The following is a 25587-nucleotide window of genomic DNA, read 5'->3' as shown; positions in this document are numbered from 1 at the left end:
TTAGCATACTGATTCATTCAACAAATATATATTGAGAACCCACTGTGTGTCAGGTACTCTTTAGGTGGTAAAGACACAGTGCTTGTTAAACAGATCTTTTGGCAGATGATCACAGAGAATTCTCTTTGAGCCCATAGCTATCAAGTGATCATAGAAAATTCTCTTTGAGCCCATAGCTATGGGTTTAAGTAAGATCAGCAATTTGGCAAGAGCAGGGGCACTGCTTGTGTGAGCAAATTGTTCATACAACACATCTGTGCTTTCAAGACTTGATCAGGTTGAAAGCAAAATTCAATGCTAACACTAGAGGTTGGGCCATTGAGAAAATATGGTATGATTTAGATGGATGAGATGGACTGGTTATGGAGGTGAAACAGGTTGTAGGGTCACTTGGTAGCTCACGCTTTGTCATTTTATCTTCACTAGAGCCTGGTAGTCCACTGATACCAATTTCTCGAAGGGAGAATAGTTGCTTGCTGGGTTGAAATGTCTACTAACTCTATATCAGAAATGCAAAGGCCTCTTATACTACTGAAATTTGCTTCCATATAGTACTCATATCGGCTGCAGAAATTTCAAATTTCATTGACTTCTCCTGCTCATAATGGCCATTGTCAGAGGGACTTGTGCCATGAACTGAACCAGCTGGGGACTCTTCTCTTATTCCATGTCTCACTACAGTATTGCAGCTTTGCAGTAACCTGCTAAATAGAATAATTATTCAAGTATAGAAAGTGTGCTTTCCCAATTCAAAGTGGCCCATCTGATAGTTTTCCTTCTCAATAGTAGGGTATGCAGTGTGCAGCAAAAAGTCTAATATTATTGGGTCATATTTGTGATCCTAGAATAGTACACACCTCAGTGAATTTTATTTTGTTCCATCTTCTGTCACACATCTCTTATTAAGGCATGTAAAGGTAATTACTACTGTCTTCCTTCCAGGTGTTCTGAGTTAAAAGATCATCATTTTGTTAGATTACTATGATGTCCTTTGTAACAGTGAGGCAATCAGGGCCCATGTGGTATGGAGATAGAGAGTGAGCTATCCCCAAAACAGGATGGCAAGGGTATTGTTGTTTTTACCAGGCAAAAGCAACTGCTTCTGGTAGGTCTTATGTATCAGATGGTAGAAAAATGCCTTTGGGAGATAAAGTGCATTGCAGATATTAGGACTCCAGCAAGAAGACTACAGCTGGCACAGAGAATCCCTATCAGGTTCTTCACTTGATTAAATTTAAGTAAGCATTTCTCATATCTGGATGTCTTTGTTATTTGTTAAGATGGAAAATTGAACATAATGAAAGATATCATACTTGCGTGTGTTAAGTGTTTGATGCTAGCATTAATCTCTGTAGTTTCTCTAAGAAAGTAATGCGTTTTATTTTCTAATTTGGTAGTAATTGAGATTTAGAGCATTTTTTACTTATTGTAACAGCCCTAATTCGTTAAATGTGGAATGAAATAGGATTAAGGAAAGAGTATTCAGGGAAACTCAGGGAGCTAATGAACATTCTGTCTGTGTTTCTCTTGTGAAATAATTCACCTCCAACAAACACTTCTCTCTCTGTGCATCTCCTTTTCAATTTTCAAATTCCCAAAGTAGATAATCCCATTGATCCAGGTTTGGTCAGTTTTCTCTGCATGGATCGATTGGCCATGGCCAAGGGGCAAGAGGAATAAGAATTAGAAATGCCCAGATAAGGGTCATTGTTAGTCTGGCAGCCAAATGAATTTAAATCCAAATTTGTGGCTAACTCATTACACTAAAGAAAAGAAAAAATATGGTTTAAGACTCTAGGTGCATTTTAACTAAGAAAGTTAAAGTTCTTTCTGAAACAGAACATGACTTTGTGTATGAATAGGAAAGTGGTAAATGCAGATAATACACTTATCTTCTTTATTAAAATTAATAAAATTTTAGGCAGCAGAGCAGAGTGTTTAGGAATTTGGACTCGAGGCCTAGATCACCCTTTTGAATTCTGCCCTTGTGCCATATCACTTAACCCTCTGTTCCTCAAATTCAACTGGAAATGAAAATAATAATAATAATAATAGAATCTACCTAATAGGGTTGTTTTAAGGGAGAAATTAGTTAACGTTGGAATGTATTTACATATTATGTCTGACACATAATAAGCATTGTATAAGGTTTGTTAAATAAATACATGAAGTACATGTAAGAAAAGTGAAAAATTCAGCTAGACAATTTGAAGGAATCATGTTTGGTCCTGAATTCAGCAGGACCATGTGTGTATGTGGAGATACTCTTTCTTAGTAATAGAATGCCAATTATAATTCACGCAGAAAAGTTCCAAAAAAAGATTTGAATAAATGGCCAAGTAATTAGGTAGATTCTACTAAGGATGTTTTATTAAATGACATGCAAAAACTTTAACTGAGAAAAGAGCACACGTTTTCCAATCTCTGTCATGTGGTAACAGGTGGCTCTGATCTTTCATAGGTGGGCAGTTGTTTCCTAGAGGGAAGCATTTAAAATTCCATTGTTGCCACGCAGTTAAATCATGGTTACAATATTTAATCTCCATCTGTTTCAAAACTTTCTCTATATTCTTATTGGTTCTGAAATCAAGCTGAGGAGGAAGGTGTTATTTATTCCCAACATATGAAAACAAAAGGGAAAATGTCTCCTCTTTTACTACAAGCTAGATATCAAAACAAAATCACTCTGCCTATGTTCAGGCAATCACACGTTCGCATCTAAGACTTTTGCTCTTGAGCAAGTGATACAAAAATGTAGGCAAAGAGAGGATAATGACATGGTAGTGGTAGTGACTATCTAGTGTGGTGGTCTGTCTGATGGCTGCGAAGATGTCCAGTGGTTGCAGTCATGTACAGTTTTGATGGTGGTTTGCTACCTAGCCCATCTGTGTTCTCACCTTTTTTCTGGGTTTAGCTCTTGAGCCTTGTCATGTTCTTATTCTTTGTTTACAATCCCTCCTTGTTGAGTTTTAAACAATTCCATGCTAACACAATAGGGTAAAATACTAGTGATTCATGAAGAAAATATATTCTTTTAAAAATACAAATATAGTATATGTTAGCACAATAGAGAATATTCACATATTGGTAATTATTTGTGAAATTTCAATTAAAGCAGTTAATCACAGAGAACAAAGGAAATTTAACAATTAGTGGGAATTTTGACCTAATTATCTCTGTACTGAAATTAATCTCAAGAAGGCAATAAAACTAGAAAAGTAAATTCAATTAATTCACTTTTTAAATAATAAATTTATTTATTTATTTATTTATTGGCTGCGTTGGGTCTTCATTGCTGTGCATGAGCTTTCTCCTGTTGCAGTGAGTGGGGGCTACTGTTTGTTGCAGTGCGCAGCCTTCTCATTGCGGTGGCTTCTCTTGTTATCGGGCACTGGCTCTAGGTGTGCAAGCTTCAGTAGTTGTGGCATGTGGGCTCAATAGTTGTGGCTCATGGGCTCTAGAGCACAGGCTCAGTAGTTGTGTTCATGGGTTTAGTTGCTCTGCAGCATGTGTGGGATCTTCCCGGACCAGGGATCGAACCTGTGACCCCTGCATTGACAGGCAGATTCTTAACCACTGTGTTACCAGCAAAGTCCAATAAATTCACTCTTAAACCAAATTTATTCTGTATGTTTTAATGAATTTAGTCATAGAAATTTCTCAGTTGCTGACAATGCTACAAATGCACCTAGACCCCCTATACTTATAGCAGTTTAACTAGGATAAAACATAAGTACAAATACATCAGGAAAGTATCATTTCACATTGTTTGACTGAATACACAGCGCTATGAAAACTGAAAAGAGTATGATCTAGTGTCAGGAATCATATGGCTCTGTTCAATGTCACCTTTAATGTGTGTGAACAGATACCTTATAGTATATCTGTAACTTATTATTTTCATTTATGTTCCACATTTGTACCTTACTACATTTCTATCGCTCTCATAGAATGCAACAGAATATTAGAAAGAGGCATTTCCAAACTCACAATAAATTTTTCAAAAGAAATTGAAATGGTCCCTTGTTTAATTCGTAACTATGAAATATAAGGCGAATTTTAAAAGGCAAGCTTAATGCAGGGAAAATATGAAGAATACTCCAAGTTTTGACTTTGAAGATGTTTAGGTAATGTGAAATATAAAATGATTCACGAACAATACCTTAACTTATTGTACCACACATCGCGTGGTATAATACATGCTGTATTTATCAAAGCATATTTAATTCTGAACCGAAGCTTAACATTTCATTATTTTTCTATATTGTACAGCGAATAATACTGAATTCAAACACTCACACCTATACATAGAGTTATTAAAACATTAAATAATAAATTGAAATTAGGTAATACAGATAAAACAAGTCATTTTACTATATACAAAACATTCATACATGAAAAATGTGAAAATTTTAATTAGAGATAAAGGCAAATAGAATAAGCAAAACCCCCCTTCCAAAAAGGAAAAAAAAAAGGGAAAATTGAGGAAGGAAGGAAACAACCTTAGGCAGTTTCTGACTATATTAACTTTAGTTTAGGAGAGCAGATAGGCTCCTCTTAGTAATTTACCCATTTGGAGATGTAGAAGGCAAATAATACTCCAGATATGCTGTCCTCCTGATTATCCCTCCCAGCGAATCAATCTGATCAGTGTTGATGTGCACATTGGGGTAGGCTATGTTGTACCTAGCCAAGGGATTGAAACTGAGCCTGTGTTTTACTCACCAAGTCATGGACCTTGGCACAGGGCTGTGTCAGTCTGGAGAGGTTGCCTTTCTAGAATCACACTCACTCACCATTGGGGCCAGCAGCCTCAACTGATATACTTCTTTACAATTTATCTGACCAGCAACTTTGATACTGGCCATTGGATCATTATAAAGGAAAGAATGTATGTCCATCTTAGTAATTTCTTCTATGTTAATTCCTCAGTCAAGGATGTACCTATGTATAAATGAATAACATACATGTAGAAGTTCTGCTGTGCATAAACAAGAAGAAAACATTGGTACTTTGATGGGTTCAAGTACACCAAAGTTCTATCTTTTATATTAGAAATTACTCTTGTAATGTAGAATGCAGTTAAGGTTCACCAAGACTTTTTTGGTTCCTTGCACCTCCAGAAGCCACATATCTTAAGGTTCTGGGGTAATATAAAATAAGACAATACACTGGCTGGTACAATTTTGTGCCATGAGAATTAAACCTGACTCAGGCACATCAAAACAATAACTTCCCAAGCCCCCTTACTCCAGTTTGTGTGTGTGTGTGTGTGTGTGTGTGTGTACACAAACTTATATGATTATACTTTTCTAAGAGAAGAGCAATATATGCATATGTATGTATGCACATCTCTATATAAGCTTATATACTATACCTACAGAGAGAGAGAGATATCTGTCATTTTTATATTAGCATACAGAAACAGATGGAAAGATATGTCCCATTGGCCATTTTAAGAATTGGAAATGGGGAAGGAATGATTGTTAACTTTATATACCTCAAAACTGCTTGACCTTTTTACTAACATGATTATCTGTGTTAAAAACAACAAAAACAATTTCTTGAGTTGGGATATTAGAATCTTTTTTTTTTTAATTTATTTATTTTATTTATTTATTTTATTGGCTGTGTTGGGTCTTCATTGCTGTGTGCGGGCTTTCTTTTAGTTGCGGTGAGTGGGGGCTACTCTTCGTTGTGGTGCACGGGCTCCTCATTGCCGTGGCTTCTCTTGTTGCGGAGCACGGGCTCTAGGTGCGTAGGCTTCAGTAGTTGCAGCACAAGGGCTCAATAGTTGTGGCTCATGGACTCTGAAGCACAGGCTCAATAGTTGTGGCGCACGGGCTTAGTCGCTCCGCAGCATGTGGGATCTTCCTGGAGCAGGGATCGAACCCATGTCCCCTGCATTGGCAGGCAGATTCTTAACCACTGCTCCATCTAGGAAGCCCCTAGAATCATCTTTTTAACTGATTGCTGCCTAGATAAATTTAGGGGAGTGTTTCCTTTTTCTTGTTTGTTTTGTTTTGTTTTGCAGTGGAGAGATAGCAGCTCTATATTAATCTTTTCAGAGTACAGAAATCTTTGAAGATTCAGCCAAAATTTTAACCACTAACATGCCAAACATTATCTGATGTATAGAAATTTGTGGTTGTTTTTTAGCAGGAAGCCATTAGATCTATATCTTGTCTTGGTCATTTTTTGTGTATCTGTAGATTTACATCTGTTATTCTGTATATGTCTATGTCTATATATCATCAAAGTGTTATTATTGATGGTTTTTAATATATCTAAAGGTAGAAATAGCCAAAAGATAGAATAAAGTATAATTTCCTCTCTAATACCCACCATAGTGATGAAAAGGATATTACTCAAGCAGGGGTGTAACCATCAACTCCCAACCATGGCACTGACCTTATGAATGTCTGCTAAAAAATATTTACCTCTCGCATTTGAGAGTACCAGTATTTGGGGTCTGTTGTTATTTTTTCCTAGTGGTGTATAGCCTATCATATCTTACTTAGATGTTATACCTTTCTCAGTGCATATATTCATTTCTAACTATATAAAAAAAGTTTTCAGGAAGAAGCTGCCAACCTGTTTCTTCTAACTTTACCTATATAAGAATGAAGATCTAAGAAGTTTAATGAAACTGAAACTATCATCCATGTGCTCCTTGGGGCAATTTCAGCTCACACTTGCAATTATGGAAGATAGGTAATAGGAGCTGGCTATTAAGAATTGAGGCTCTGTTTTGTGATTTCTCTAGTTGAAATTATATGATCTTTAAGAATGGGCAAGCTTGAAGAAATGGCCCATATATTCCTGGTGAAATTAATCAATACCTAATTATTTAGAAGCTATAAATGCTATCTTTGGCTGACATGCTCACAAAATGTGTTTTCTTCTGTCAATAAAGGCCAACAAATCAGAAATCCAGCATAAGGGAGGTTATTACAGAGGACAAAAGAATCACCCTCATTTTTGGACTTTGCAGTTTCATCAATTTAATGGTATTTATGCCACTTTAATAAGAAAAAGAAAGAGCTTGGGCCTTACAAATGTAATTGGAAAATAGTAACAAACTGATAATACCTGAAACCATAGAAAATGTAATACTCTAAAAAGAGCTTTAGAATTCAGGACATTAGCAAAGCAACTCCTGAAATATAGAAAAATATGTATTACCATGTTGACCTTAAGAATATATTTAAAATGTCATGCATTGATCTGCTTTGTTTATTCAAGTGTTTATTTTTGAATCTGAAATCAGGTTTCATTGATTGTAGTGGACCCTGGAAGGCTCCTCTCAGTTGCTGGGAAATTTGGCTGTTGATGGCTTAGTGCTAAATCCCTCTGACTAAGAGAACCATCTTACTCAATGTCAAATTCTCTTCCCAAAAGCAGCCCCTTCAATGACTGTTTAATGCTGGTTTTTTTTTTAATGGTGAAATTATATGACAGAATAGCACCTTCCCTTGTACTTACATAATCCACCATCTCCTTCTGCCATGACTTAAATCACACACTTTTATAATTTACTGTAAACTCAGAAACTCTGTCTTAGGTTTAGATTTTCTTCACATCAATAAAAACAGTCTGGTAGTAACTAGCCTGTCATTAATTATTTTTTGCTTCTGAGATCACTGAGTTTGGCTTGTTAGCATTACTAGGACTTAATCTTTAGAGACTTAGTTGAATTCAACCTACATTTGAGAAGAATCACCAGTTAAATATAGGTTCACCTTTTATCTATTATCTATCTATCTATCTATCTATCTATCTATCTATCTATCTATCATCATGTTTACATATCTAGGCATTGAATAATATTTTTTTGTTTTTTTGTTTTGTTTTTTTGAATAATACTTTTATTGGATTGCTTTTCCACTAAGCCTATTAATTAATACATTAATGAAATGTCTTTCTTCAAATATTATATGCGTCATAGTATTTTCTAGATTCTAGATTAGTCTTTACACACCAAACAAAATTATTTTTACACCATTAGAGATTATATATAAAAACTTGTACCGGCGAATTAACATCAATATATAGATGTACATGTCTCAGGATGAAATCTGTCCATTAAACTCCTGTAATGTAAGGGCCACCAACCCATGAGTCACCAGGAAATAGTATAATTCTAACTTTATCTTTAAAACTTTTCTTCATGACAAATATGATGCACAAGCTGAAAAATGCATCAACATAAATATACAGTGCAACAAACATCTATAAAGAAAACACCTGTGTAATCTGTAACATGAGCCAAGAAATGGAACAATGTCAGAAACTCAGAAGCACATGTTGGTGCCCTTTCCTGACATTGCACCCCTCCTTTTATCCTAGAAGTAACCACTATCTTTACTTTGCTTTATGATTTTACCTCTAGAAACATATGATGATGAAGTGATTGGCTAGTAATGTCTTATGCACCACCAACATGTTGTTTACTTTGATATCCTTGAGGACCCTGGACTTCTTACTTAAATGACCACTAGGTATTGGCATTTTGATGCCCCCACTAACCTAAAACTCAATATGCTCCAATATAAACTTATTAAATCCTACCAAGTCCAGACTATCCTCTTGTGTTCCATTGATACAATGTGTATTTTCATTGGTAGCATCACCTACCACACTTCAAATTCTGAAGCCTGAAGTTGATCCTTTACATCTTCCTTTTTTTTACATACTTCTGTGTAAGCTAATTCCTGTTCTTTTTTTCTTCCAAGTTACTGTATTTCCATTGTCTGTCTTTTTCTCTTTTTATCTGTAGTGTTACCTGATAGAACCTTTCTCTATATATCTACTGGAATGTTGCAATAGCTGCTTACTTCCTCTCCTTGCTTTAGTCTCAGCACTTTATGCCCTTCCCTACCACACCTCCAAAGTAATTTTATGAACTGCAGTTCTAATTATAAATTGTCTCTCTTTAAGTCTCTATTGCTTCCCTTTCATTTAAGAGGTAAAGTCCCAAGCTTTTACATATCATACACATAAATTCATGTGCTGATCATATTCAATTTCTTCTTCTTCATCTCCTGCCATTTCCTCTCTCTCAACTTGCACTACAACAATGCCAGTGGTATTATATTTCCCCAGGCAAACCATAGTGTTTGCTACAATACTTACTCTTTCTGTTCACTAGCCCGTATTTCCTTCCCAAATACAATAACATTTTTAGAAACTAATTTTTTAAATCATTCACCAAGAAAGACTTTATCTCCCCTGGGATAATCTTTGCCCTAGAAGAGTCAATGTTCTCTCTTTCACACTATCTCTGTACCTTGGATATATACTTCTACTTTTGCACTTATAACAGTGTCACAACATGTTGCAATCCATTCCATTGACATGTTTGTCACTCCTATCAGCTGTGAACTTGAAATTAGAAGAAAATGTAATATATCTCTATATACTTAGAAGTAAGCATAGTTCTTATTGTATATACAGATGATCTCGCAATACTTGTTTAGTTGAATCTTAAACTCTGTTTTCATGTCATATTAATTTGTATTTCTTGTAGCAGCACATGAGTATTTTGCTGATCTTACTTTCTACACTGCTCCATTGTTTCCTTGAAAAACTTGGTATTGTTTCAAGGGGCGCTTGCAAGGTTACACGTGCCCAGGTCTACAAGTTCAAACTACCACTGAGTCATCTAGAGTCAAATCATATGCTCCTCCATGACCAAAGGGATTTAAGCCTGCATTTGTAAACACACTTTATTTTCATATTGTCTGTTATACTAAAAACCATCTTGGAAAAAATAGTCTTTTTTACAAGCTTTAAAATTTTCCTAGTGCCCTTAAACCGGTGGCTTTATCTGAGAAGTAAATACATAGAGTATAAGCAGATCATTAACATTTTCAAAATTGAGATGGCAAAGTCATTTTTCTTTTCAACTTTCTCTGTTTTTGTCTAGTATTTTCTGAAATGACTCATTGAAGTGAGCTATTATAAATAGAATACTTGAGAAACTAGATTCTTTGTATCCTAATGGGAAAGAAGAGTAAGCCCCCTCCTTTTTCTATATGCTGCAGAAAAAGGAAGTAACATTTATTTGTGTTTTGGCACCAAATTGCTCTAACATGGAGCTATTCTTTCTTCTAGATGAATATTTTTCTCATTTATGAACTATCGTGTATGCTGCTGATTTCTCCTCAAGTTCTTTCATTAAATTTGGTTGTATAAGGCAGCTATTTTACTGTGAAAATTATGATCAACACTTGCTAATTTATAAATTGTTTTTACTAGTTTGATGTAATTATGAAAACAATAAAACTCAAAGAAACAGGATAAAATAGCCTTTCACAATTGTTCTTTGGCATCCTTATCTCCCCATAAGATGCAACATTAATATTTTATGGAAGTAACTGATATTCTAGTTTTGATTTATTGCTGTAGAACTGGTAAATACCTGAGAAATGCATCTTCAATAGTGTTAAAAGATTGCAATTTGTAATAGTTTACATTAATGATACTTTGTGTTGTAAAGGGAAGAGATATAGAGCAATAGACTTTTCACCATATTTTGTGACTTCATAGTCACCTAAGGGGACAGCTTAGGCAAATGTGAAAGACAAACAGCCATACCTTTGCTAGAGTTTAAGCAAATCATGAAGATTATAGGAGCCAGTGTTGTGGGAGAAGACAGAAATTTTTGTTCCACTTTTAAAAAAAATTTTTCTATATAGCACTTTATATATTTTAGACTGCAGAGTCAAAATAGATACAGCTGTTTTTCTGGTGGTAATTTTGTATCATTGGTTGTCTTTCCTTCCCTTCCTTCCTTCCCTCTCTCCCTTGCTCCCTCCCTCCCTCTGTCTCTGTTGGTGTACATTTGAGTTGTTTCCACCTTTCCCAGAGTTTCACCAAAACTTCTTTTCCAGGCCACAGATGGTCTATTGTATGTCTCTACCCGGGATCTCTTGTCCAGGAGTCTGTGGGTTCATAGTCCTCTTATAACATTCACAAGCAATCTCCACCAGTTTCCCTACCTGCATTTGAATTCTGTGAGCTGGAGATGAGGATACCTTCAGGTACCCTCCAGACAGGTTAGAACAGATGTACACAATAATTTGCAAATAAAGTCTGCTTTGTTCCCTCCTTTTGGAGGGAGGGAACTAGGGACCCTGGGCTGCCACCATTTAGAAGCAAGACAAAGACTGCCACTGAGGTTGGTTGGCAGCTGGGGGTAGATGAATAAAATTTCACAAAACTTTTTCTACCATTCTGAAGATGGCTTTTTCTTGATTGGATATTTCCTTGCTTTCTATAAACTTTTGAATGTTTGCTAGAGCTCCAACAAAGTTGATTCAGACAGGCTGTTTTTGTTTGTTTTTGTTTGTTTGTTTTGATTTTTCTTACTGTGGGCAAACAAGAGCTTGGAGATTTCTTGTCTGCCATCTTACTCTGTGCTTCATATTTTTTCATTACTGTAATTTACCTGGAAATAGGTTCTCCATTCTACAGACTCTCCAAAGCATCACATAAAAATCAGGCCATTTCTTTCTGAACATAAAACATGTTCTCTTTTCCATGGATTTTTTTCTCAATTTCTTCAATTAGAAGTGAACTTTTACCTCCCAAAATAATGTTTCTCAAGCCTGAATGATGCCTTTTTAGACAAATAAATCCTCAGTGAGTCTCAGTTTTGCACTTTTATAAATTACTCTCATTTTTTCATTTTAAATACGTTTAATATGTACAGACATAAAATATATTCCTTTGGTAGAACACTCATACAATTATTGTACCTGAAACAAATAAAATAGAACAAAGCTATAAAAGTCACTACTGACATCACTGCCATATTATGAGATAGGATTGTTTTGCTCAAAATCCTGGGTTTAATAAAAGAAAGAAATATTTGTGTGTTCACTGATCTATAGATTCAACTTAATTTCTATCAGAAGTCCAACTTGCTTTTTGCAGAAGTTGACAAGAAAATCCTAAAGTTTATGTGGAAATGAAAAGGGCCAAAATATCTACAATGGACTTAGAAAAAAAAAAAACAAGTTTGGGGGCTCAACGTCACCAATTTCAAAACTTACTATACAGCTACACTAATAAACATAGTGTGGCATAGCATAAGGATAGACATAGAGATCAGTGGAGTACAATTGAAATTCTAAAAATACACTCATATATCTATGTGAAATTTACTTTTTATAAGATTGCTGAGAATTTGATGAGGCAACAACAAATTTTTCAACAAGTAATGCTAGGACATCCGAATATGCATGTGAAAAAGATTGAAATTGGAACTCTTCCTTATGACATCTACAAACATTTGTTCAAAATGGATTACAGACCCAAATTTAAGAGCTAAAACTATGAAACTCTTAGAAGTAATTGTAGGAATAAATCTTTGTGACCTTAGGTTAGGCAATGGTTTCTTAGATACGACAGCAAAAGCACAAGCAAAAAATAAAAGAAAAAGGAAAGAAAGAAAAAAAGGAAAATAGATAAATTGGACTATATAAAAATTTAAAACTTTTATGCCACAAATGATGCCATTAATAGAGTGAAAACACAGTCAACAGAATGGGGAAAAGTATTTGTAGAGCATAAATCATAGAAAGGTATTCAGAATACATAAAGAATCCTTGCAACTCAATAATAAAAAGACAAATGACCTAACTGAAAAATGGACAAAGGATTTGAATACACATTTCTCTGAATTAGTTATACTAATGACCTACAAGCACAAGAAAATATATTCAACAGCATTATTTATAGGAAAATGCAAATAAAAGCCACAATGAAATACTTACTTACACCAATTAGTATTGCTTTAATAAAAAATATAGACAATAACAAGGGTTGATAAGAACGTGGTGAAATTGGAACTCTCTTTCATTGCTGATAGGAATATAAAACGGTGCAGTTGCTTTGTAAAACTGTGTGGCACTTCCTTAAATTGTGAAACTTAGGGTTACCATATGGCCCAGCAATTTTACTCACAGGTACATATAGAAAAGAATTGATATCATATGTTTACATATACACACATAAAACAAACACAAAGCTAGTTAAGTCTAGCTAATTTACAAGGTTCGTTAAAGAGCTCTCTGCAGAGCTAATATTTAAGTTAGAAGAAAGTGAGAAAGTGCATGTTGTGTTCTGAGGGTAGAACATTGCAAACAACATTTAGAAAAAAATGTATAAATCATAATTGTATAGCTTCTAAAATTTATTTAATTAAAAGCAGATAGGAGGGATGAAATCAAGATATCAGAGCAGGAAGATCCTGAACACACCTCCTCCCATGAGCACACCAAAATTACAGCTACTTACAGAGCAACCATCTATGAGAACAACCTGAAGACTAGCAGAAAAATATTTTTTCACAACTAAAGACATAAAGAAGGAGCTGCAACGAGATGGATAATAGGGGCGGGCTGTGGTCTAGTTGAGACCCACACCTCCAGGTTGGTGACCCACGGATAAGGATGATATCACAACTATAGAGGTCCTCCCCAAGAAACAAGGTGTTTGAGGCCCACATTGGGCTCCCCAATCTGGGGATCCTGCACCAAGAGGATGAGACTTCAGATTGTCTGGCTTTGAAAACCAGTGGGGCTTATATTCAGGAAAGCTGGAGGGGTAGAAAACAGGGATTCCATTCAAAGCCTGTATGCAAAATCTCACATGCTCCAAGTCCCAACACAGAGGCAGTAGTTTGAAAGGAGCATGGGTCAGATCCATTTACTCATCTTGGAGAGCCTCTCGTGGAGGCTAGAGATAGCTGGGATACCCCCGGGAGATGGAGGAGCTGGCAGAAGCCATTTTGGGGGGATCTCATTCTACCATGTTGACATCAGCACTGTTGCCAGTGCCATCTTGGAATCCTCCCTCTGGCCTATTAGCAGAGGGCCTTGCTCCACCCACCAGTGAGCCTGCAGCAGTCGCATGCTGCGAGTTGGCATAGCCATCCACATGGGGAGGCTGCCCTGCCTAGAGCAGTCACATGATGCCAGAAAAAGACAAATACCATATGATCTCACTTATATGTGGAATCTGAAAACAAAACAAATGAGTAAGCATAGCAAAAGGAAAAAAGATTCATAGATACAGAGAACAAATGGGTGGTTGCCAAAGGAGAAGTAGGTGTGGGGGCTCAACAAAATGGATGAAGAGGATTAAGAGGTACAAACTTCCAGTTATAAAATAAGTAAGTCAGGAGATGTAATATATAGCATAAGGGATATGGTCAATAATATTGTAATAACTTTGCTTGGGGACAGATAGTTACTAAACTTATTGTGGTTATAATTTTCTAATGTATTTAAATGCCAAATCATTATATCATACAACTGAAACTAACATAATGTTCTATATCAACTATATTTCAATCTAAAAAATAAGTAAATAAATTAGAAAACAACAACAAAACAGATATATAGTACTATGCTAATATAAAGTAATTTAATCCGTATAATAAACCAATGAATATATATTATTTATTCTAACCAAGGAATATATACTATTATCCCACTTTTCCATTTTCACTTGAGGATATTATTGTATACTGGGGTTAATTAATTTTTCCAAAATTACATAGTTTGAAAATTATTTATTCCCAGAATGCATTATAGTAAAACAGAGTAGGCCACTGTACTGTAACTGACCACTGCCATCCTCTGAAGATTTATTGACCAGCTAAATAAATAAAGTATCAAGAAAAGAGGGGTCTGAGCAATTTTAACAACTCCAATGACTGTGACATGTCTAGAGGGATATTATTATTAATATGTTTAAGATGGGAAGATTTTGCAAGTCTTGTACTTACCTAGACATAGCAATGTGCTTATTTTGCAAAAATGTCTAATAAAAATAATATGGAGGTATTTAAAGAATGAAATAAGAAAAACTTGTATAATAACATCCCTTTAAAGAAACAAGTGACACTGTATATACTGTCAAATACCTGAAACATGAACATTGGTAAAAAGACATTACACTCTCAGGAGTTAAGTGAAAAATATTACCCTTTTATTTTTCAGACATTTCTAACACTAACTAGTCCTTGAATAAGAAACAGGTAGCAGAATATATAAAAGAGGTAAATGCATAAAGGGCCAATTCCAATTTCCAAAGTACTAATTTATTTCCTTGAAAAAGTTGTAAATATGGTTGCTAGTTTTAAATACAAATTAAAATCTTATAAATAGCAATATCATAATCTCATATTATTTTTCTGACAACATGCCCTGCATAAAGGGTGTGAGAAGGGTAATAAATAGCAGGGATTGATAGTTGAAAGTAATTGAGTTCATTTGGAACAATGAGAAATTTAACAAAACATCAGTGACAGGAAAGAGTCAAAAAAAAAAGAAAAGTTTGTTATCCATTAAAAAAAATTGCAAAATATTTGTAAAGTTTTGTTTTAAAGAATAAGAATATCAAGACTAGAGGAAATAGTTACTATAAACTTAAAGGCAATGATAGAGTTTCATTTTTTATAATACAATTACTTTTAAAGTCAATTAAATATCTACTGTCAACATAATTCAATTTAACCTAATATTAATGTGACTCTATCTTAATTTCATATGGATAGACTAACTATATTGTTATCATATGGATACCAGAATATGACTTGAGACTTTAACTTCAGCATGTAAAATTAAGTGATGCTATTAAATACATACATACATATGTACATACATACACAATCAAAGCTGAAGTACTGGAATTTAGGAAAACTAAAAGCAACAAATATGGATTTGCCATTCTGGAATGAAGTTTCATTTTGTTTTATTTTTAGAAGATGGTTTTATGAAAAAGGAAGAAGAGGAAAATGATTTGGCAAAGTCACCTCAGAAGTTTCAGGCATGTGCCCCCTCTTTGATTTACAAGTAAAAGATAAAATATCCTGATATTTACAAATATATGTCAAAATTAGGAATGATTTTAATATAGGTTTTTAATAGTGATATATCAAAGATACTTCTACATATTTTTGATATTTTTATTGAGTTGAAAGATGATCTTTAAATACAAATACATCCACCTCCTAGAGTAATGGAAATAAAAACAAAAAGAAACAAGTGGGACCTAATGAAACAAAAGCTTTTGCACAGCAAAGAAAACTATAAACAAGATGAAAAGACAGCCCTCAGAATGGAAGAAAATATTTTCGAATGAATCAACAGACAGAGGATTAATCTCCAAAATATATAAACAGTGCATGCAGCTCAATATCAAAAAACAAACAACCCAATCAAAAAATGGGCAGAAGACCTAAATTGTCATTTCTCCAAAGAAGACATACAGATGGCCAAGAGGCATGTGAAAAAATGCTCAACATCACTAATTATTAAAGAAATGCAAATCAAAACTGCAATGAGGTGTCAGCTCACACTGGTTAGAATGGGCGTCATCAGAAAATCTACAAACAATAAATGCTGGACAGGGTGTGCAGAGAAGGGAACTCTCTTGCGCTGTTGGTGGGAATGTAAATTGATACAGCCACTATGGAGAACAGTATGGAGCTTTCTTAAAAAACTAAAAATATAATTGCCATATGACCCAGCAATCCCACTACTGGGCATATACCCAGAGAAAACCATAATTCAAAAAGACATATGCACCCCAATGTTCATTGCAGCACTATTTACAATAGCCAAGTCATGGAAACAACCTAAATGCCCATCAACAGATGAATGGATAAAGAAGATGTGGCACATATATATATATATAATGGAATATTACTCAGCCATAAAAAGGAATGAAAGTGGGATGTTTTTAGAGACATGGATGGACCTAGAGACTGTCATACAAAGTGAAGTGAGTCAGAAACAGAAAAACAAATATTGTATATTAATGCATATGTGTGCAAACTAGAAAAATGGTACAGATCTACTGGTTTGCAAGGCAAAAATAGAGACACAGATGTAGAGAACAAACATAGGGACACTAAACAGGGAAAGTTGGGGGGGGGTTGGGGTGGGATGATTTGGGAGACTGGGATTGCCATACATACATTACTAATAAGAAAAAAAAAATCAAATTGTACACTTCAAATATATGCAGTTTGTTGTAGTCAATTATATCTCAATAAAAGTTCTTAAGAAATAAATACAAATACATATGAATATTAGTGGCAATGCTATTAAGAAAAATACTTGATTCTTTGCACTGTAGTATCAAGATAGCACAGGAAATACACAATTTAGGAAAATAGTAAAAAATGCATTGTAACTAATTTCAAAGAAAATAGGGTAATTATTACATTCTAGTTAAGCAAACTGATTTTAAAGACATTTAAAAGAAGTCATCATAAAATAATAAACTTTTAATCATGAAATTTTTAAAGAATAGATTTTACAAAAACTTTAAGAAATCTTGAAATAATACTCATATTAATATCTCTCTGCACAATTCCACAGGTTAATTTTGCTCTTCTTTTTCTATTTTCTTAAGTTAGAAGATTAAAATTTATTTATCTATGTATGTATGTATGTATGTATGTATGTATCTATCTATCTATCTATCTATCAGCTGCATTGGGTATTTATTGCTGCACTTGGGTTTTCTCTAGTTGTGGCAAGAGAGGGCTACTCTTTGTTGTGGTGTGTGGGCTTCTCATTGCGGTGGCTTCTCTTGTTGCAGAGCATAGGCTCTAGGCATGTGGGCTTCAGTAGCTGTGGCTCATGGGCTCTAGAGTGCAGGCTCAGTAGTTTTGCTGCACAGGCTTAGTTGCTTCAGGGCATGTGGGATCTTCCCAGACCAGGGATCGAACCCGTGTCCCCTACATTGGCAGGTGGATTCTTAACCACTGCATCACCAGAGAAGTCCCAGAAGATTAAAATTTAGAATTTAGAATTTGAGACCCTTCTTCTCTAATGTAAAAACTTAATGCTACAAATTTTTAAAAGGTGTTATAAATTAAAATTATAAAAGCACTGCTTTGGCTGCATCACACAAACTGTACTTCCTTTCCCCTCATTCTCAAATTTTTATATAGGTATTAAATCTCATTTCTTATTTCATGCACATGTAACTTCTTTGAGAAAAAAATAAATGAAGAATATTTTTATATCCTCTTTCTTATATGAAAGATGAAATACTACAGATTCTTTATTGCTCTTCCCCTCCCTATTTTATTAGTATATTCCTTTAATAACTTTATGTCAGTTCATAAAGATGCCCTTCTTCTATTGTATGCTGCATAGCATAGCCTTTTGTGAATATATTATAGTTTATTTCTCTTCCATATATAGGTACTTTGCTTGTTCCCAATATTTTGCAGTATTTTGCAATTGTGAACAAGGTATAAGCCTGTATAATTTCTCCTTATGAATTTTTTATTGTTGGAGGTGTATCTTCTGGATAGACTCCCTGTAAGTGGGATTTCTGGGCCCAAATTTAAGTTAATATGAGGTTTGTTTGGTATTGCTAAATTTTCCTCCAGAACAGATTTGCCACTTTTCATTTCCACCAGCAATGCGTGAACTTTTTTTTCCCTGTCTGATTGCATTGACTAATACCTCTAGTACAATGTTGAATAGTAGCAGAGATAGTAATCAGCCTTTTTTGATTTTAGTGAAAATGTTGCTAATGTTTTCTATGCATGCAAGATGTTGACTAGCAATAAAATATCCCTTAATTTTTTTTTTAATTTTGGATTGTAAAAATATCAGGAATGTTTATTAAAATATTATTGAAATAATTTCAGCAGTTATGGCAGTAACTATATACCTTGTTTTTCTCCTTAGATCCATTAATATGCTATATATTAATGGATTTCCTGATACTGAATCAAATTTGGATTATTGGATTTAATGTCACTTGATCATTCTGTATTATTTAATTAATATGACATTGTGTTTTTTTTATGATATTCTATGCAATATTTTTGTGTAAATATTTACTCAGCATATTGGTTTATAGTTTTATTTATTTATTTTTTAAATTGATTTATTTGTTTATTTATTATTGCTCTGTTGGGTCGTCATTGCTGTGTGGGCTTTCTCTAGTTGTGGCGAGCAGGGGCTACTCTTTCCTGTGATTTCTCTTGTTGCAGAGCATGGGCTCTAGGTGTGTGGACTTCAGTAGTTGCAGCATGTGAGCTCAGTAGTTGTGGCTCGCGGACTCTAGAGTGCAGGCTCAGTGGTTGTGGCGCATGGGCTTAGTTGCTCTGCAGCATGTGGGATCTTCCCAGACCAGGGATCGAACTTGTGTCCCCTGCATTGGCAGACGGATTCTTAACCACGGCGCCACCAGGGAAGTCCCTATAGTTTTATTTTTTGTATTATCTTTATCAGATTTAAGAGTCTGTGTTTTCCTTGTTTTATAAAAATCTATTAGGACATTTTTTTTATTTAAAATATTTAAAAATATTTATTTTGGTTTTGTTCCAGTGATATATATGTAGGACCAACTATGTATGAGGCACTATAATAGCTATAAGGAAACAAAAATAAGACATAATATGTTATAGAGCTAACAATCTATTCAATAAGGGTGAAAAAAGACCAATAAAAGCTTAAATACATTAGGATAATAATATCATTGACGATAAGTCCAAGATGCTAAAGTAGCAGACAAAGGAAAATCAGCTCAGAGGAAGAAAAGGGAATGTTAGAGGAAATCATCATTTAGGTACATTCATCAGAAGAAGGTTTTTGTTTATGTTTACCAACAAATGAGAAAAATCAAGTTTATGTTTTTGGATAAATTTCAGCCAAATTTGTAGAGTCTCTGGGATCTTCTGACTTTAAATATTGTTTTTTTAGCAAGTATGAACTTCACAAATAGAACTTGGTGGAGGATCATCCTAAAGATATAGCTGTAACTACTGAAATGAAGAGAAATCCTATGTGTATTTAAGCATCATAGAAGAAGAAAATAAAATTTTAAATATAAGGACAAAAATCAAAAGTTACATACTTCGCAACTTGAATTTATAAGCTCAGGTTTGTATTACAGCTGTTACTAACAGGCAATGTCAGGTAATGGTCATGGGAATTAGTAGCAAGTATTTCTTTTTAAATAATTTTAATGACTCTTGAGGTAGGCTAAACAGTCCCACCATGGATGTCCATATCTGAATCCTCAGAATCTGTATGTTAACTTGTATGGCAAAAGGAACTTTACAGATATGATTAAGTTAAGGATCTTGAGATAGGGAGATTATGTCAGGTAGGCCTGATGTAATTACAAGGGTTCTTTTAAAATGGAGGCAGAAGGTCAGAGAGGAGAAAAGATGCTACCCTGCTGGCTTTGAAGACTGAGAGGAAGAAGCAAGAGCCAAGGAATGTAGGGAGCCTCTAGAAGCTAAACAAGGCAAGGAACTGGATGTCCCACTAAAGCCTTCAGAAAGTATACATCCTTTGGGACCCATTTTAGACTTCTGACATCCAAGACTGTAACTTAATAAATTTTTGTTTCTTTAAGTCATTGAATTATGGAAATTCATTGTAGCAGTGATAGGAAACTAATAAAATTCTCCTGAATGGAGAGCAGCTTGTTTGCCGATACATTTACATTTAGCTTTAAAAATTCTGCTCTGTAGTTAGGAAAACCAAAGGACTTCCACAGACTGAGTAATATATGCTGCAGATAAGATGGTATAAGTATTTTTTTTGGCTGTACCACATGGCATGTAGAACTTCCCCAATCAGGGATTGAACCCATGCCCCCTACATTGGAAATAGAGTCTTAACCACTGGACTACCAGGGAAGTCCAAGATGGTACAAGTGTTTTTATATACTTGCTTTACTCTGAGGCAATTAACCAGGAACATAAGAAAGATTCACCTGGGATTTTCTTTAACTTTACCCCAAAAAAGGATTCTGGAAATTATAGATCCTAGGATCTTGCAATAAATCAATGGAGAATTTCAGTATAGTAAGTTTCAGTAGGAGAAATCCTGAGTTCAGTCCTTGTTTATTAGTGGGAAAACAAACAATATACTTTATATGTCCATCTTTTTTTTTAATATCAGTTTTACAATTTTGCCTGTACTTCTTAATATCCAGACACTTAGAATGTCAGTTTTTATATTTTTTGATTACCAGATAACCCCTCCCAAGCTGATTTATACAGTAGAATAATATGGTTCACAAAGCATAGCTCTTTAGCAATTATTCCTTATAAAGCTGATTTAGACATATCCTTGAATTATAAAGAATCTTAAATAACTTAATAGTGATTTAAATTGATATACCTAGTTTATAATAAAATAATGGAAATACACTTTAAAAATTTGATTTCTAGGAGCAATGTGATTAAGTTTAGAAAAAAATCATAGCTGTATTCTTTTTATTATAATATCTTTCAAAATTGTGATAGTGCTTATATATATAGGCGATCATATATACAAATATTTTCCATTTCCCTTTATTTGACAAAACTTAAAAGCAAGTGCAGAAACATCTTTAAAGATTCCCTAGTGGCACAATTAGCACTTCCAAATCTTCTTCTAATTAGTCACAGGGGACACGACTAATTTGGATTTAACTCCTAATTCAAAAAAGGTTCCTTTAAGCTATGGTACAACTTTAATTTTTTAAATAGTTACCTGTTAGATGTATATAGTCTAGCACTACTGAAATTATCTTTGAAGAGGTGAATTCAAGTAGACATTTTACCAGGTAAAATTTTAACAGCTGTTTAGAGCTGTTTTGGCTATATCAATATCTACTTTCTCTGGAGTCATTTAAAAACTCACAGTTAGAAGTAATATTAATCACATATTTTTAAAGGATATAAAAGGACATTTCAATTGATATTTGGTTAATTTTCTTTCAGAACTATTGTGGGGAAATGTTGAAAATTATGCTATATTTTATCAAAGAGTTAGTGCAACTTAAAATACATGTTTAAACATTTAAGTGTAAATCTGTGACTTTAGTATCATCAATTTACATTTCAAAATAAGTTGTAAATTAATTTGTATAAAACAAAATTGCAGAAACAATCACTTGTATGAAGTACTTCAAGAATGGTGTAGTAAAACAGTGTAATTACTGTGAATTAGAATGATAACTACTATAACACAAATATCACTGCAAATATAAAAACCAGTAAAAAAGACTTATTTATGGTTGGAGTCTGCATTGTTCATTGAACCTTATATTGCTCTACTATTTTACAGAGATTTAGAATTTAGTTACAGGAATAGTTCTACTTTGTGTATAAGGATGGAATGTTTCAAGCTGGTAATATAAAATAATAATCAAGCAATAGATATTTTTTTTCTCTTCACACCTAGCCCTATGTTTTAAGTAGTGTTGTAGAGTGATAAGTGATAAGACAGAATTGTCTGTCACTTAATTTTGCCACTTATTAGCTCTCTTTCCTTTGAATGTATGTTTTTATGTTATTTATTCTGTATGCGGTTTGAAGTCTTTATATATGAAATAAGGCTCATTTTACTTTGTTTTGAGGATAAAATACAATATGATATTATATATGAAAGGATCTACCACTTGTGGCATATGGTGTTTACTAAACAAATATTAGCTTCTTTTATTCTCATGTTTAAATCATCTTTTTATTAGGTAGATACTACTATTATAAATTGCTATTATTTACAAAATTTTGTCAATATTAAGTAAAGTGAACTAAAAAGTAATTATTATCATTCCAGTAATAAAGTTACATTTAAAAAGATATCTCAGATTATCCAGAAAAATCCCATTATGGTTTCAGTTCAGTCAACAAAAGCACCTTACCACTTGTTCTGCGCTGAAGAATTAGTGAAACAGTTACAATTGTAAGTAAAATGCTTGATGAAATCTTAGATCATAATGTGAAGGAATAGTCCAAATAATTGTTTAGTATTTTCTTTTATTAGTTGGTTTTCCTGCAGTGACTCAGGTAAGAACACTCTTTGCTTATTGCCTAGGAAAGAAGTGGCATAGCCGAAATTTGAGTGAAAAGGGAGACTACATTATGAGTAGGAGTAAAACTCCTAACTTTGATATTGAAAAGGTATTCCTGAGGGCTTAAGTGTGAGGTGGAAAGAGAACATACTGAAGGACAGAGGCTTGTAGGGTGTGAAAAGAGGCAACCATTCCCAGTAGGACCTTGCTGTACATAATTAAGTGAGCATCCACAGAGACTGTCAACAACCATTTTTACAAGAATGATTGATCTCCCTAGCCTGTGAATTGCATGGGTGTGAAGTCAGTGAACAGAGACTATCTAGTGTCCTTTCGATGAACATCATACTTTACTTCTGGTAAGTATTCCTGAATTATTTGCTTTTCTTTCAGCATTCATTCCTTCTTGAGCACTTATCATATTCTCTATTGACTGTTCAATAGGGATGACACTCATACATGTCTTCAGAGTTTGCTACATCCAGATTCAATGTGCCCTATGTGGACAAAACTTCATTTCCACCCAACAGCCACCAGTGCCTTTAAAGTATTAGGGTAATGTTAAGTAAGAAAAAGAGTAGGCCTTTTTGACTAGTGGAATGGTGATGGCTTGGGAGGAATGGCTCATGAAAATGTCCACCTATGGAGCTAAATGGAACCAACTCTATATTGTTGTAGGAAAGAGAGGTGGTGCCCAAGAGGATAGTCATGTCCCAGGGCTCAGGCAAGTCCCTGGGACAGGCCACCAAGTGTGAGTTCTTGACTTCACACAGGAAAGAATTTAAGAGCAAGTGATAGTAAAGTGAAAGCAGGTTTATTTGGGGAGTTATAAATTCAATAGACAGAGTACAGGCCATCTCGGAAGGTGAAGGAGGCCATGGGAGAAACACACTCCACAGAGTGTGGGTCATCTTGGAAGGTGAAAGAGGCACCAGGGTACTGGGTTGTCAGTTTTTATAGGGGTGGGTAATTTCATAGGCTACTGAGTGGGAGGATTATTCCAACTATTTTGGGGAAGGGGCAGGATTTCTAGGAATTGGGCCACGGCCTACTTTTTGACCTTTTATGGTTGGCCTGAGACCTGTCATGACACCTGTGGGTATGTCATTTAGCTTGCTGATGTATTACAATGAGCTTATGCTGAGGCTCAAGGCCTAGTGGAAGTCAGTCATCCAGCAACTTGGACCTAGCTGGTGCTCACCATTTAACTAGTGTCCTCAATGGCTGTTGTTCTTTTAAAAGTTGTGCCCTGCCCCCTTCCTGTCACATTTTCCCCTCAGAGATTTTACTCCCATAATTTTATGGGAAGCAGAAGGGCCATGGTTTGTATTCTGTAGTTGCTTCAGGGCTAAGTAGTGTGTTGAACCTGCCTGTTAGGGATTAAAAATCTCTGGTTGCCTGATCTAGGGGCCCAAGGGCCAGGACAGTTTCTTGTTTTGAGTCAGAGCATGGTAAGGGCTGGAATCCTCACATAAGCATCATCTTGATGTGGAACTGTTGTAACTGCTTCTGTAGCCATCCTATGAATCTTATTGAGGATGAAGCACTTTTGTAACAGCATCAGAGTACAACAATAACTTTGTATAAATGCCAGAAGACTAAAAGCTATAGTTTAACATCTGATTACAGTGTAATTGATAAAGAAGCTTGGTTACTGTTGTGACATACAACATTTTAAGATAACAGTTAGAACTATAGCATTATACCAGGACATACCAAAATCCAGAAACTTTATATAATTCCCTCATACTTTCTTTTGTTCAAAACACACATTCTACTTTCTTTAAGTAGCTATGAACTGTCTTCTACACCAGTACTCTGTAGATAGTAAACATAAATACCAATAATTTCTAAAAACATGTGCTTTCTCATAGGGAATATCTCAAGGTGGCACCAAATATATTTATCAACAGTTCTAAATACCTTTAGTTTCTGTTTAGTAATTGATGTCTCAGTATTTTATTTTATTTGGGAATGACCTAGCTATTCAATAAACTTCTGTTACTGAGTCAAAGCTTGCTCTTCTCCCTGCACGACAGGCCAGTGAATCAGAGACAAGGTGTTGAGGCAAGGAATATGACATTATTTGGAAAGCCAGCAGACCGAGAAGATGGCAGACTAGTGACTCCTAAAAACCATCTTATCAGGGTCTGGATGCCAGTTTCTTTTATAGAATCAGAGAGGGATAGGCTGTGAAGAAGTAAAGTAAAAGGGCCGAGTAGAGAGGGAGAGGCAATGAGGAACTAAAGTGAAAGGGCCATCAGTCTTACAAAATATCTCCGGGAATGACTAGCCTCAGTGAGGGGATTTGTTAAATTCAGCCATTCACACAGGTGGGCAGGGCAGATTGTCTGCCTGTGAGCTGAACAGAGGCAGTTTAGTTTATCATTCAAGCAGAGGGGCAGTGTTCCCTGATGCAGGCCACCATGTATGATTATAATAACAAAAGCAGCAAAAAGCAAAGGTTAAAGTCAAAGAAACAGATCCAACATGGAATCTGATTTAGCTCTTCCCAGCTACACTTCCATCACTTAATATAGAATAACTTGAAATTTCAAGTAAATTTCCAAATATCTAGAGAGATTATTCTTAAGTAGACATTCCTAAAATATAATTATTCCTGAAAAGTTCGTCCAAAAGCTATCTCACTTATATTTAATTCACTTATAAAAATTTTATCATACCAAGTTATTTTTCTTGCTTACAAATTTGCAACAGATATAAAAAGATCTTATTTGACCT

This window comes from Hippopotamus amphibius, chromosome 8, assembly GCF_030028045.1.
Source record: "Hippopotamus amphibius kiboko isolate mHipAmp2 chromosome 8, mHipAmp2.hap2, whole genome shotgun sequence".
NCBI classification, from domain to species: Eukaryota; Metazoa; Chordata; class Mammalia; order Artiodactyla; family Hippopotamidae; genus Hippopotamus; species Hippopotamus amphibius.
The sequence above is the reverse complement of the archived record's forward strand: the minus strand, read 5'-3'. Positions refer to the sequence as shown.